The 15219-nt window shown below is 36.7% G+C and overlaps 1 long non-coding RNA gene across 1 annotated transcript; it reads right to left on the bottom strand.

Annotated features, from left to right (window-relative positions):
- Positions 1 to 1017: 1017 nt before the first annotated feature.
- On the bottom strand, positions 1018 to 5165 carry LOC149425124 (uncharacterized). Its single transcript, XR_016305670.1, has 2 exons — positions 4740 to 5165; positions 1018 to 4547 (listed from the first exon to the last, which is right to left on the bottom strand). It is a non-coding gene; the product is annotated as an uncharacterized LOC149425124 (long non-coding RNA).
- Between the last annotated feature and the right edge of the window lie 10054 nt (positions 5166 to 15219).

Raw genomic sequence — 15219 nt, 5'->3', positions numbered from 1 at the left:
TTCGGAAAAGAAATCTACTATAGATAATTTAAGTTTGTTAACAACAGATATCCGTATTTCTCAATCCCTTAACTCTTGTACATTGGCCACATTTCTAGATCTTTCTTCAGCTTACGACGATGTATTAATTGATTTTTGAAGGAAAAATTAATTAAAATAAAAATCCCTATAAAATTAGTTCAATTTATTATCAACTTGCTAACAGACAGATCCATTATTATCCACTCTTCCTCAAACATATTGAAGCGCAAACTTTGGAAAGGGCTACCCCAGGGGTCTGTAATCAGTCCATTATTATTTAATATTTATATTAGTGATTTAGACATTGTAATCCCTTCGTCTATTAAGCGACTTTATTTTGCGGACGATTTTCTCATATATTTATCTCACAAAAATTTATCACATGCTGCGAAGGAATTAAATTTGGCCTTACATAATATTAAAGTTTGGATGTTGACAAATGGAATGAATTTAGCTACCTCTAAAACCAAGGTAGTGGCTTTTACTCGCAAAAGAAAACTGCCTCACTTTACAGTCTCTTTTGATAATTTCCCCCTTCAAATCGTTAAGCAAATAAAATTTCTTGGCTTGCTTTTGGACCATAAGCTTTCCTGGCTCCCGCATATTCAGAACGTTTCTGCTAAGTGTGAAAAGGGGCTTAATATGATGCGAGCTGTTTCCAGAGTATGGTGGGGATCCCATCCTACTACTCTTAAACTAATGTATAATTCCCTCGTTCGAAGTCACTTGGATTATGGCACATTTCTTTTCGACCCACTTCCTAAATATCTGGATAAGAAACTTGAAAGAATCCAATCAAAAGGGCTCAGAATGATTATTGGGGCAATGCAATCTTCTCCAATTAATGCTCTTCAGATAGAATGTGTAGATCCTCCCTTATTTTTGAGAAGACAATACCTCGCGGATAGATATTTGGCTAGTGTGTAGTGCGTGTTACTTACCTTGTAACTGCCAATAAATGTGTATAGTGTAGGTTATGATAGAGTGAAACAGATGTAGTTGATAATTTAAGTTTATTGCAAACACGTTACACTATTACACGATTAGAATATCAGAAGGATTTAGTAGGAATCAAAATATGTCGACCGCCAGGTCAGATCAGAGAAACAGGAATGCTCGTCGGTAATGGATTGGCAGCGAGCTCTGTTTCACGTCGGGTTGCCATCCGTGAAACAGTGTTTCCGTATTAAAATATTATTTTAGGCTGGCAGACAGTTCTTGCCCCCACATACCTTCCCCCCAGTGTCAACGATACATAAAAGAAAAAATTAGGGGTTCTAGAAAAAATATATACATATCACAAAATTTGCATGACGTCGGTTACATAATATAAACAAATTCGGTGTGTGACGTCATCGCAAAATAACATAAGCCTATGCGTTCAGAAAGGTATCTCTTAAATGGTGAAGTTACTTTATGAACAATACATTTATATGTTTGTGAACGCATAGTCATGAACAAATTCCTAATAATAACATTATTTGAAAGTTAAATCCTTTTTTTAAAAATGTGTTGATATAATTACATGTTCGGAGCATGTACTGCATCTACGAACTGTATGTTTTTCTTGGAGCATTTACTGCATCGACAAAATTTTACATTTATAATTGGAGCATTTACTGCATCGACAAAATTTTATATTTATAATTGGAGCATTTACTGCATCGACAAAATTTTATATTTATAATTGGAGCATTTACTGCATCGACAAAATTTTATATTTATAATTGGAGCATTTACTGCATCGACAATTGTATGTTTTGTATTTATTTTCAAAACCAAAAGTTGCAAACAGAGTGCATTTAATACTTTAATGTTTGAAAACAATAAATGGTATTACAACATTTGACACAAGTGGTTATTATTTAACTTATCTAAACCTTTTTATATGGTAATGCATCTACGAACAGTGTTGTCGGAGCATATTATGAAATTAAGCATAAGTTAATTATAAAATAAAAAGTAGGAATCTATTTCCATTTGTATATATTTTTAATAATGCGTCTACAAACAGTGTTCGGAGCATGAGTTGTCAATTATTGAGTTATTTTAAAGTTGATTATTCTAAATATTATTTATTACATATTTAAATAACTACAAATTTGTCTTATAATATAGGAACATGATATCAATGTATAAAGTATGAACATAAGTGTTTCTTCAATCTTTGAACAAAAGGAAACGACGATTAATGTCACTATATTATAAAATTATTTATATCCGTGTTATGGAAAAAAGGTGTAAAAAAGGAAAAAAAAATACATATTTAAATGTTTTTGTAAAAGTACATTTAGCAATAGCATGGCTGTGAGTACATAACTCTAAATGTTTATCTTTGAGATTACAAGGTAACTAAAAATATAACAAAAAACAACTGTCATATGTTCGTAGAATGTGTTTGTATTGATAATATTATCAAATGGCTATGTTTTCTTACGAACAAATGACAATGGTTCAATTCTGTAAAAAAATTAATAATAATACATATAGGTCTCAACGACATGTTACATCAGAATGCGTGATCAGTACATTTGATCTAACATGGTTAAAAGCATTTATATTTATAACAGAGTCATCACATATAGTGGTAAGTTATTTCTGAACAAGATTTATACAGAAGTTGTCGCATATAGCGAAATGGATAATTATCCTAGAAAATATATGTACATGAGTTTGCACTATAATATGGTAAGTTAAAAGTTAGCTAGGTAACTTTGTGCGATTACATGGTATCACTTCATGGTTTTAAAGGATGAAAGTATTCACCGTAATAAGGTTTTTTATAAAATTGTAAAAAACGTGGTAATTTGCAAAGTAATTATAATATAAAGGTCAGGTTTTCATCAAGAACTTGAACGCTTAAATATTATGTATGTAACATTAATTTAGAGAATATAAATGTTGGTATATGGAATTCAATCTTTAAATCGATAGCAAGAGTAGATTCTTAATCATTGTTTCTATCATGAGTTACAGAAAATTTATATGTTAAAAAAGTTGTGTCTTTTGTGCATTAGTATGTACCGTAACTTATTGGAAAATGGACTTGACGACCTGATCTTGTTGTTGTCTTTGGTTCAGGTTGGTCTGGAACAGATGTGTGATTATCGCAAGGAAGTCTTCCATTAGTTAGTTCGGCTGGCGAACATTTCAATTCCTCACGAACAGTAGATCTCAGGCTGGTAATATAAGTGGGAGGGTTTCCATCCAGTTTTGCTCACCACTTGCCATGAAAGATGCTTTTAAACTGGTTATTGCTTGTGGGTGATAAGCGGTAGTCGTGCTGAGAGATGATGTGACAGATATAGAATTCTCCGGGTGCGGGCGATGGTTTGCTTTGCGGTTTGTTGGTCAAGCGCGGGTCAGTGTGTCGACGCCGGGCGCTGGTGACCGGACTCGATGATGATCAGGCACTGGGGAAGAACGTGGTTCTTCAAGTACGCCAGTGCTGACGGAAAGGCCGAAGGTACAGTGGACCTTGCAGGCAATTGAGCGGGAGTTGTTTGGACCAGTGAGGGTGTTGCGTGTCCTCGTTGTGGTCGCGATGTATGGATGAAGCGCTGGTCAGATTGCTGGAACCAGGGCGTTCAGATCCGATGTAGGCTGGCCAGGGATGATTCCCGGGACCTGGGCGCTACAATGATGTCCCGATGGAGTCCATGAGCAGAGCCGGGAATATTGTCCTTCGCGCGATGAAGATGCGCGGGTTATTGCTTGTGTTTCTCTCTAATTGAAGACGGCTGATTGATGACTGGTTTGATTTGTTTCATCTGAAGGGGAAGCTTTAGTATTTGTAGGTAAAATACATGATGTATGTTTGTTTCTTCCGATGAGGTCATTTCCAATAATATGTTACGGGTATGTTTGTTTCTTCCGATGAGATCATTTCCAATAATATGTTACGGGTATGTTTGTTTCTTCCGATGAGATCATTTCCAATAATATGTTACGTAATACGTTATGCAAGACATAAAAAATCCAAAAAAAAACTAGAGAATACTGTGTAAGAATCTATTCCATCTACCGGATATCTTAGCAAGTTATTAGCGAGTTCGCGTTTGTATTGTATTTTAGTGAAGACGCAAACCGCGTCACGTAAGTTATTGTGAAATACCGATATGCAAATATGGCGCTATTATTATATAGTGCAATAATAATTTAAATTTGTTATTACAAAATAGTATGATGTTAAATTACCTCAAAGTAAGGTTTGGCAATTATTGGACAATAACCTTAATATCACTACAATAATGTATATCTAAAACATGATTATGTAGGTATGCTGAACAATTCATTGTTTTGCGAAATGGCAATAAGAAATCGTGATATAGGTTACTTGATTGAGATATGTGGGTAGGTTGGCTTGTTCAACTGCAGGTTGTCCACGTGGATTGTTGCGTCATCTTCCTTGTCCGGGGAGTAGATGCTGCCGTTGTAGGTTGTAGTGGGTAGGTTGTAATTCATCGCAAGATTATGATGCCATGGTTAGCCACGTTGTTGACAGCCTGATTTCAGGATCGTTCTCACTGAAATTAATTTTAACACGCACTTAATTTTCATAAAAATAGTAAAACATTTCAAGCTAGGGATTGATTGACAAAATAGGGTATTGATGGGAACTATACCACGTGTATATTTCCTTAAATTACCGGGACATTTACTAGCATTTATATTAAAAAATTGATTTGTAAGAGATATATGAATTGGATTTTACTTACTGATCTTGCCCGGGATTGCTGTTTCTCTTTTCTGATCCTTGGCGGTGACGGAATGTTGCAAAATGATTTTAAAATACTAAAGTCGGTATATTGTTCTGAGTCGATGGGTCACCAATTTGGCTAGCGTGTGATGCGTTATACTTACCTTGTAACTGCCAATAAATGTGTATAGTGTAGGTTATGATAGAGTGAAACAGATGTAGTTGATAATTTAAGTTTATTGCAAACACGTTACACTATTACACGATTAGAATATCAGAAGGATTTAGTAGGAATCAAAATATGTCGACCGCCAGGTCAGATCAGAGAAACAGGAATGCTCGTCGGTAATGGATTGGCAGCGAGCTCTGTTTCACGTCGGGTTGCCATCCGTGAAACAGTGTTTCCGTATTAAAATATTATTTTAGGCTGGCAGACAGTTCTTGCCCCCACAGATATATCTTCAAAGCGTTATCTTTATTGCGTCACTCATTGGAACAGAGTCTAGATCGTTTGTTCAGTATTTTGAATAACAGAAGGAGGGTAATAGATAGAGATCGGTTCCCTCTCTTATTAAAAAGTTTTCTATCATTTAGATCTCTGTCTTCTAACCTTCAAAATCTACAAGATGATCCAATCCTTCCTATTTACAGTACCCCGTTTAATGCTATTAATTTTATCCCAAACGTAATAATTTCTGACTTCCGGACGAACATTTTATCATCAGCTAATAACTTTCAAAATGTTGAAGAACATTTTAAAAACTTTATATTTTCAAAGTTTCCTGGATTTTCCCTCATATACACAGATGGTTCCAAATCCGACCACAAAGAATGTGGCGTCGGTATATATTCCTGAATTCAATGTTAATCTGTCTTATAAATTGCCTAAAGAAATTTCCATATTTACTGCAGAATGCTTCGCAATTGAACAAGCTTTAATTCAAATCCAACTCCTCAATATTCGTCGAGCCTTACTGTGTACTGACTCTCTAAGTGCAGTATTAAAAATTTCCTCTAATATCGTTCGAAGTCCAGAAGACTATGTTATTTGTAATATTAAAAACATCCTCGATTCTTTAAACGAATCTATGTTTGAGACAATACTGGTTTGGGTGCCTGGCCATCTAGGAATTGAGGGTAACGAGCAAGCTGATTCTCTCGCTAAACTTGGAACTGTATCTGGTTCTATTCCTTTAGATTTTAAAATTCCTGTCTCTGACGTCTTCTCTATTCTTAAATCCAACATGTCTCGTTCCTGGGAAGAAAATTGGACAGTCACGAAAACTCAAACTGGATCTTTCTATGCTGGAATACAAAATCATATTCCAAGTAAACCCTGGTTCCACGGAATAAAAAAGTCCAAAAGATTTATTTCCTGTATCTCGAGAATGAGAATTGGCCACTGCTCTATAGCAACTCATTTGTTTAAAATTCGGGTACTCGAAAGTTCATTATGCCAGTGTGGTGTGGAGGATGAGACTCTTGACCATGTCTTCTTCAATTGTAAAAACCATTCTTCTTTCAAGGGCATGTATCGATTGCTTATTAAAATCACCCACCAGTCTCCCCTTAGTATTCCATATTTGCTGTCTCTCAAGAACTCTCGCGTATATTCTATTCTTTATAAGTTTATAGATTTGAATGACTTTAATATATGATATGTCCAGTCCCCTTATAGATAATTCACATCAGTTTAACCATATATCTTAACCCAATCGGCACAAAACACTCTCTTTAGGGTGAATTGCCTAATACAAAAAAAAAAAAAAAATGCAGATAGCATATTAACAGTGAAAGAACGTGAAGAAAGTAAAGCCCTGATATATAAGACTACTATTCAAAATTTAAGTATTTTTCAAGAAGTTCTTGGTCTTATTTCTTCAGACATCACAAAAAAATAAACAACATTGATTGCTTCTTTAGAAAATATCACACGAATCTTCATGCAATTTACAAAAAAGCATATTAAAAACTCGCGCATATTTCACAGATAAAAGTCATGAAAATCTGAATTTATATTTGCGTTGCCTTAAGAAGTTCAGGTTCTAATTTATATCTTGCAAGATTAGTTTTGTTACAGGGGATCGTATATCATTGAGGGTGATAAAATATTAATTTTTACATTCGGCTGTATTAACATCTCAATTATAGAAATCTGCTTGCCTGATCTCATGAAATTTGCACAAATTTGACAAGCATAACAACATAAATTATTTTAGTAAACAATTGACACCCCCCATTTTTGTTATTTTCAAATTATCGCTATCCGAAGGAACATTTCCCGACAAATGGAAAACAGCCTTGATTACCCCAATATATAAAAATAGCAGTAAAAATGATGTCTCGAACTATCGACCTATATCTAAATTACCGATACTAAGTAAAGTATTGGAAAGAATTGTTTACGATCAATTATATTCTACTATCTCACCCTCACTCTTAAATAATCAACACGGCTTCATGAAAAATCGCTCCACAACTTCAAATCTTGCATATTTTACAAATTTTCTTCATGCTCAAATGGATATGCGATGCCAGGTAGATGCCATTTATACGGATTATTCTAAAGCATTTGACCGTGTTAATCATTATATTCTTTTACAAAAGTTATTAGGTCTAGGAATTCACGGTGACCTCTATAGATGGATCGCATCATACGTCAATAATCGGCACCAAATCACGGTTGTCAATGGTTTTGCATCTTGCTTAACGGAAATCATCTCAGGTGTGCCCCAGGGATCGCATCTTGGACCACTCTTATTTAATATTTATATAAATGACATTTCCGTATGCTTTAAAAATAGTTACTTTGTTTTATACGCGGATGACATGAACATTTATAAAGCTATACAGTGTTTACCCGATTGTATGGAATTGCAAAGCGATCTTGATAATTTGTGCGTATATTGTGAACCAAATTTATTGTCCTTAAACATATCTAAGTGTCACTCGATTACATTTACTAGAAATAAAAACAAAATCATCTATCCATACAACTTGAATAACAAACCTTTACAACCTATGTCTACGTGTAAAGATCTAGGTATTTACTTAGATAGCAAATTAATTTTTGACAAGCACATTGAACACATTATTTCAAAATCCTACAGAATGCTAGGTTTCTTATTAAGAATATGCAAAGTTTTCAAAAGTGCTAAGACTCTGAAAATTTTGTTTTGTTCATTGGTCAGAAGTCCACTGGAGTATGCTTCCACAATATGGAATCCTCAATATAAGGTATACATAGATTTAGTAGAAAGTATACAGAATAAATTTTCGAAACATTTACTCAAGAAATACAACAATACTACAAATAATATGTTAACTTTACAAAAAAGACGCACATTGTCAGACCTGTTGTTTCTACATAATCTGCTAAATAATAAAATAGATAGTCCCGAATTGCTATCCGTCATTGGTTTAAATGTTCCAACGAGGGGTACCAGGCACACTACACTATTTCATATTGAAGCCAAGAATACCAATGCAGCAAACAACTCAGTAATTACTCGCGCAATCACAACATACACCCATTACGAAAAATTACTACATTTAGACATCTTTCATGATTCCTTTCTAACATACAAAACTAACTTATTAAATTTCTTAGCATGACAAATTTCAAAAATATTTTCACATCATTTTTCAAAACTCCTATGAATTAACAGTCAATTACAATTCGTGAGCTTATTATAATTCTTATTTTCAATTCATTTATTATTATCTATCCACACACTTCCTTCCTTTTGTAACAATCTCAGGCGAAATTACGTAATGATATTTTATGGACATACGTAATAGGTACTACAACTAAGTAATAACTAAAAAAATTCTAACTGTATCTTATTGTACTGTGTTTGTTTTAACAAATAAATAAATAAATAAATAAACGTTAATGATCAACTTGACAGCTGATCGGCGATTAGCAGTGACAGAATAAGGTGAAAAAATTTAAAAAAATGATGCTGCTCATCGATTTGATGCTCATTGACAACGAAACACCCCAACTTAAGTAGAGTATTTTTTTCTTTGAGGACTTATTTTAATGGTTGATGCTGATTAACTAGGATAGACTATGAAACACTTCAACTTTAGCATAGTATTTTTATTATATTTTAGGTTTACTTTTTATGGTTGGCGCTTATTTAATAGGATGGACTATGAAACACCCCATCTTAAGCAGGGTATTTTTGAAATATATTTTACGATTGATTTTAATGGTTGACGGTATTATTTTCAGCTCGATACGTCATTTTAATAATTGTTAAAAAAATACGTCAATTCGATTTGTTGGGTTGAAATCTACTGATATAAAAAAGTAATATTCCGGGAAGGTATTTTTAAACGGTTGTTAAAAAAACTTTATAGTATCGTTTTAGTCACTCCATCAGACGGACGTAATTTATTTGTAATGAAATATTTATTACATTTATATATTGTCACGTAACGAATCGGACACGTTCAAAACTCCCGCGAATTCAAATTAGTCAGCGGTGAGTTGTTACCATTGTCGCTGTGCGCGCGCGCCTGCCTTATGCACGGCCAAGTTGGTAAAACTGCTCTACGCTCGACACGCCGGCCATTCAAATCACCAACCGCCCACACTCACAATCTAGCCTTGGCCCTGTCAACATGTCTGTTTTGCTATCAACCAGGACGCCATGATTGCGCGCCTAAATTAACGGCCGCTTTGTACAAGTATTTTCGAAGCCTGTACCTAATTGCTGTGCCTACTCACCATGGAGAAATGTACGCGTAATAGCGCGTACAGTACGGAAGATAACCCTCCTTTTGTGGTTCAACATGTACGCGAAACCTACTACAAATTCATGTAAGCGGATTAACTATCTTTACCTTTTATGTGCCTTTTGTGACTTGAATTATGCCTACGCACACGCTTGCCAGCCAGAACCTAAATTATCAAGAGAGATTGTTCCTAACGAAACGCTAGGAATATTTAGGATGTAAATGACCCATCTCATTTGTGTATCTGTTTGTAATTGTGCTTTGTGAATATACTATCATACCCCATTAATGCGTTTCCTTTGACGAATTCGAAGTGGTTTGTTTGGCAATCAGTTCCCCGTGTAAAAGCCGTAGCTGACCTGACGCCTGATGATCATGATCTCAACCTCTACCACCTGAGCTAACGCCGATATGTACTAAGGCACCCTTTTTGCAATGGACCTCTCACAGGGAAATTGCGCCCTATACACTGTCGCCTAACATGGGGCAAATTTTTTTTTGTCACCCCTTCATAAGCCAACAATAGACTACCTCGTGTTCGTCAATTGAAATTCTATTCATGTACATTATTCTTGTAACAACATGTGATTTCCTTAGCAAATGTCCACAAACCGTTTTTTTTTTTGGCGCGCTCGCAAAAAACTGGGTTCACAAAATGGTGGCCACGCGTGCTCACACCTTGCCGCGTATCGTGAACACTCACGACAACTACAAACAAACACAACAGAGTTGTTTTTGTTTCTCAACAAGCAATAAACATCACGAATTCGTGTGTGTTTATTTTTTTTCAACGCCCATTTCAAAACCGTAATGTCTCCTTTCACATAGCGAACATTACCAACAAATCACCTTCCTTCAACTAGTGTAAATAAAAACACGGGTTTGTCTCAACACTAATTATACATTTATTCCTAATAAATTATAGGTACAACTGTTTTTTCCTCTAGTGTGCAAATACGAGTGTTAACCTTCCAAGTGCCTTCGACGAGTGTTAACCTTCCAAGTGCCTTCGACAAGTTTTAACCTTACAACAAGTGACGTGAAAAGTGAAATTAAATTCATTCCTTTTCTTCAACATCCTCAATTTCAAATCAGTAAATCTGTGGTCAATTTTTTTCTCAACAAGTAAAAGTGACTAGTGAAACTAAAAAACACAGTTTTACAAAGCAAAGTCCTGGCCAATTTTTCTTCTCAACAAGTGAAAGTGACTAGTGAAACTAAAAAACACAGTTTTACAAAGCAAAGTCCTGGCCAATTTTTCTTCTCAACAAGTGAAAGTGACTAGTGAAACTAAAAAACACAGTTTTACAAAGCAAAGTCCTGGCCAAATTTTCAAAATTTCAAAACACTTCAAAAATTCCGGAACACAATCATCTTCCTTTTTCAAACATCAAGCAAACCTTCAAAATGGACTCACCCACTGTACCTACAGAAATTACATTTGGTGTAATCACCAACATTTTCCAATCAAAAAGAGAAATATTACTACAAGCTCTTCGTAAAAGGGACCTGTCGCCAACTGACAAATCAAGGAAGTCGCTTATAAATTACGCCTTGTACTTCAACAAGAAATACATCAGGAATTTACGTTTTAATTGCCCCGAACCAGAGGAAGCAAAAATAATTACACCAGTACCACCTGAGTCAAAAAACATACCAGCACCGGTCATTCCACAAAATAAAAGTTACGACCTATCATCCTGGAAAATTAAATTCAACGGTCGCACCGATGTGGAAAATTTTATTGACAGAATAGAAGAAACTGCCCAAGTCAGAGGAATTCCCATAGAGATCCTACATCGCAACTTTATCGATCTCATTGCACCCGAATTGCTCTCGTGGCATAAATCACAGAAAAAAAGGGCAGATTCTTGGCCCAAACTAAAATCAGCCCTCATCAGCAGTTTTGGAAAAAAGGAAGCCCAACACAAAATAAAACTATCGCTGTTTGCAATAAAGCAACTTTCAAATGAATCAGCTGCCAACTACATACAAAGAGCTGAATTCATAAACGCCAGGCTCTCTTCACCTGTTTCGGACAACAAACTGCTGCCGATTATAATTGATGGTCTCCTCCATAAATATGAGAACATCATTACTTCACAAAAAATCCTCAGCATAAACCAACTTAACGACGTTTGCCTTCTATTGGAAACATACCAAAACAGAAGAAAAGACTCTAACGATGCAAACGAAATCACCAAACCAAGCAGATCCTCTGGTATCAAACCAGAATATAATGAAAGAAAAACCTGCTCATTCTGCAAGAAAACCGGTCATTCTCAAACTACTTGTTTTAAGCAAGCTAACCTCCAAGAACCCCGAGACACCAGAGCACCTAAGAGGCATTCTTCCCAAAACCGCTCTCTACCTCGTGACAATCTACGAGAAATTTTCAAAAAATCAAGACACAATTACGAGAGATTACACGCTCCCAATAAAGTTGTCAAACCTCCACCGGACTTTTCGAAACCCCCTCCAAATTGGGTAAACAAGAAGCAAAAAAACTAATACCCAACCTCTCGGGAATCCATTTCACTCCAATGCCTAAGGAATGGATAGAGTGGTTGAGACACGTAAAATACTTCAACCAGGCCTTACATCTTTCAACTGTTAGTTGCAAAGAAGCTCAAGACGGAAGACCCTATGCTCAATTCTCCGTCAATAATGTCACCTTTTCGGGACTTATGGATAGTGGCGCATCTATTAGTTGCCTCGGCAATAATGCACACATACCTTTCGTCAATTGCGGATTTAGAATCAAGATGCATTCTACACACGTCACAACCGCAGACAACACAGCACAAACTGTCACTGGTTCTCTAGCACTACCTGTCAGTTGCGGAAACAAAACAATCACGATCAACTTCTTAGTGATTCCTTCAATAACCCAGAACTTTATCCTCGGTGTAGACTTCTGGAAGGCCTTTAATGTCGCCCCCCAGGTATTCAACACTTGCAACAACACCTCTCACTCCACACAAGTCAGTGAAATTCGTACAGTAATACCTTACGAAAATCTAAGTTCTGCTCAGTCACAACAATTAAAAAGGATGATCAACAAATTCGAATCAATATCCTTCGAAAAATGCGGTTGAGGACTAACTAACCTAGTCGAACACCACATCAAAACCAACGGACCACCCATCAAACAAAGGTACTATAACCTAGCTCCCCAGAAACTTAAACAATTGGAAAAAGAGTTAGACGAAATGTTGAGTTTAGGCGTTGTAGTTCCTAGTAGAAGCGCCTGGACCAACCCAACTCTACTTGTATCAAAAAAGGACGGCTCTGCACGATTCTGCATCGACAGTAGAAGGCTTAATGCTTGCACTGAGGCTGACGCCTATCCACTTCCATTTGTTCACGCCATCCTCGACAAACTACGAAACGCCAAGTTTATATCCTCAATTGATCTAAGCAAAGCTTTTTGGCAAATACCATTAGATGCTGCATCTTGTGAAAAAACTGCGTTTGTCATACCAGGTAGAGGTATGTTCCACTTCAAAAGGTTACCATTCGGCCTCAAAAACAGCCCTGCCGAACTACAAAGGTTAATGGACAAGTTATTCGGCCCAGAATCGGATAATAACTTATTCTGTTACCTAGACGATCTCATCATCATAACTGACACTTTCGAAAAACACATTGAAATGCTGGAAAAAGTCTTCCAACAACTCAAGCTCGCCGGTCTTACCATCAACTTGAAGAAATCAGAATTCTGCAAGTCCCGCTTGCGTTATTTAGGCTTTATTATCGACGAAAAAGGTCTGAGAACGGACCCAGCTAAAGTCGAAGCCATGGCAAATTTCCCCAGACCCAAAAACGCAAAAGAAGTCAAAGGTTTTCTAGGACTGGCCGGTTATTATAGAAGGTTCATCAAAGACTTCTCCAACATTGCAGCACCCCTCAACAAAATCACTGGTACACGCAAAGGCATCAGTAATTTCTTATGGTCTCCTGAAACCGAAAAAGCCTTCATCACTTTGAAATCTGCTCTACAAACAGCACCTGTGCTGAACTGCCCTGATTTCACACTTCCTTTCACGCTCCATACTGACGCTTCTAATGTTGGAATCGGCGGAGTACTAACTCAGGAATTTCCCGATGGAGAACACCCTGTAGCTTACTTTTCCCGAAGTTTAAACAAACACGAAAAGAACTACGGAATAACGGAAAAAGAGTTACTGGCAGTAATGGATTCTATTCACCACTTTCGAGGATACATAGACGGTAGCAAATTCACTGTAATTACTGACCACAGCAGCCTAAAATGGCTAATCTCCTTGAACAATCCATCCGGTAGACTCGCTCGTTGGTCATCACGCTTGTCTCAATACACTTTTGATGTCATACACCGCAAAGGCGCTGACAACATTGTACCTGATGCACTCTCAAGAATCGAGCTTGCTCTCCTAAACACCGAACCAACTGCTCCCATCTCTTCCACTAAGGACACCTGGTATCTAAAGATATTCAACGGTTGCATTAACTCTCCTCAACAGTTTCCCAATTTTATCATAAAAGAAGGACAATTTTACCGTAATTGCAAACCTCCTTTGTCTATTCTCGAAGACCATGCCTGGAAACTGGTTGTTCCTCCTGAAGAAAAAGAACAAATAATATTCAACAACCACAGTGCCCCGGAATCCATACACCCAGGAACCTTCAAGACATATAAGAAAATATCCTTGAAATATTATTGGCCCGGTCTTTTCAAACAAGTGCGAAATTATATTTCTAAATGCGACACTTGCAAAGCTTATAAACACAGCACTGCACCCCCTGCTGGTCTTATGGGTAAACCCAAACGCGCCGATAGACCACTGCAATCACTGTCAATGGATCTTATTGGACCTTTCCACAGAAGTTATGCTGGACACATGCATATACTCAGTGTAGTGGATATTTTCACCAAATATTGTTGGATTTTCCCTTTAAAAAGAGCCACCGCATCTGCAGTCGTAAGCCTTTTGGAAAAACACATATTTATACCTTACGGAACCCCCCGTACAATTATTGTGGATAACGGAAAACACTTCATCGCAACTGAATTTAAGGAGTTCCTGTCCAAATACGGCATAAAGGACATTTTTTATAATACTCTCTACACACCACAGAACAACACTGTAGAGCGTTATAACCAAAACATCAATACTGCCCTGGTTATCCTAGTTGATAAAGACCAACGCACTTGGTGTAAAAACTTGGAAAAAATTCAAGCAGCTATAAACAACACGGTAAATCTTACAACCGGTTACACCCCATTCTTCCTCAAACACGGCATGGAACAAATTGTTCACGGCTCTCTACATCGGAATATTGATTTTCCATCATCGGTCCCCTCATCTGAAGACCCTGTAGAAACATATGCTCACCGTTTAGAAGAACTCTCTGCTATCTACAGCGAAGTAACAGACGCTTTATTACTGGCCCACCAAAAAAGTGCGGACAGATACAACTTACGCAGGAAACATGTCACTTTTAATAAAGAGGATATTGTCTGGAGAAGAAATAACACATTGTCACAAGGTGCCATATACTTCTCTGCCAAATTGGCACCCCGCTTTATCAAGGCTAAAGTACTGAGAAAAATCTCAGATTTGGTGTACACCCTGTCCGACATTTCTGGTAAACACATAGGCAACTACCACATAAAGGACATTGTCAAGGCTGGAAATATGGAAACAATAGAAACCATCACTCCTGTCCCTACGTTTGTACCTCATTGGCAGAAACAACCACTGCCATAC

The sequence above is a fragment of the Hesperophylax consimilis genome, chromosome 3 (genome assembly GCF_061612785.1).
Source record: "Hesperophylax consimilis isolate HC1 chromosome 3, BYU_Hcon_1.0, whole genome shotgun sequence".
NCBI classification, from domain to species: Eukaryota; Metazoa; Arthropoda; class Insecta; order Trichoptera; family Limnephilidae; genus Hesperophylax; species Hesperophylax consimilis.
This window is presented reverse-complemented; position numbering and strand designations above follow the sequence as displayed.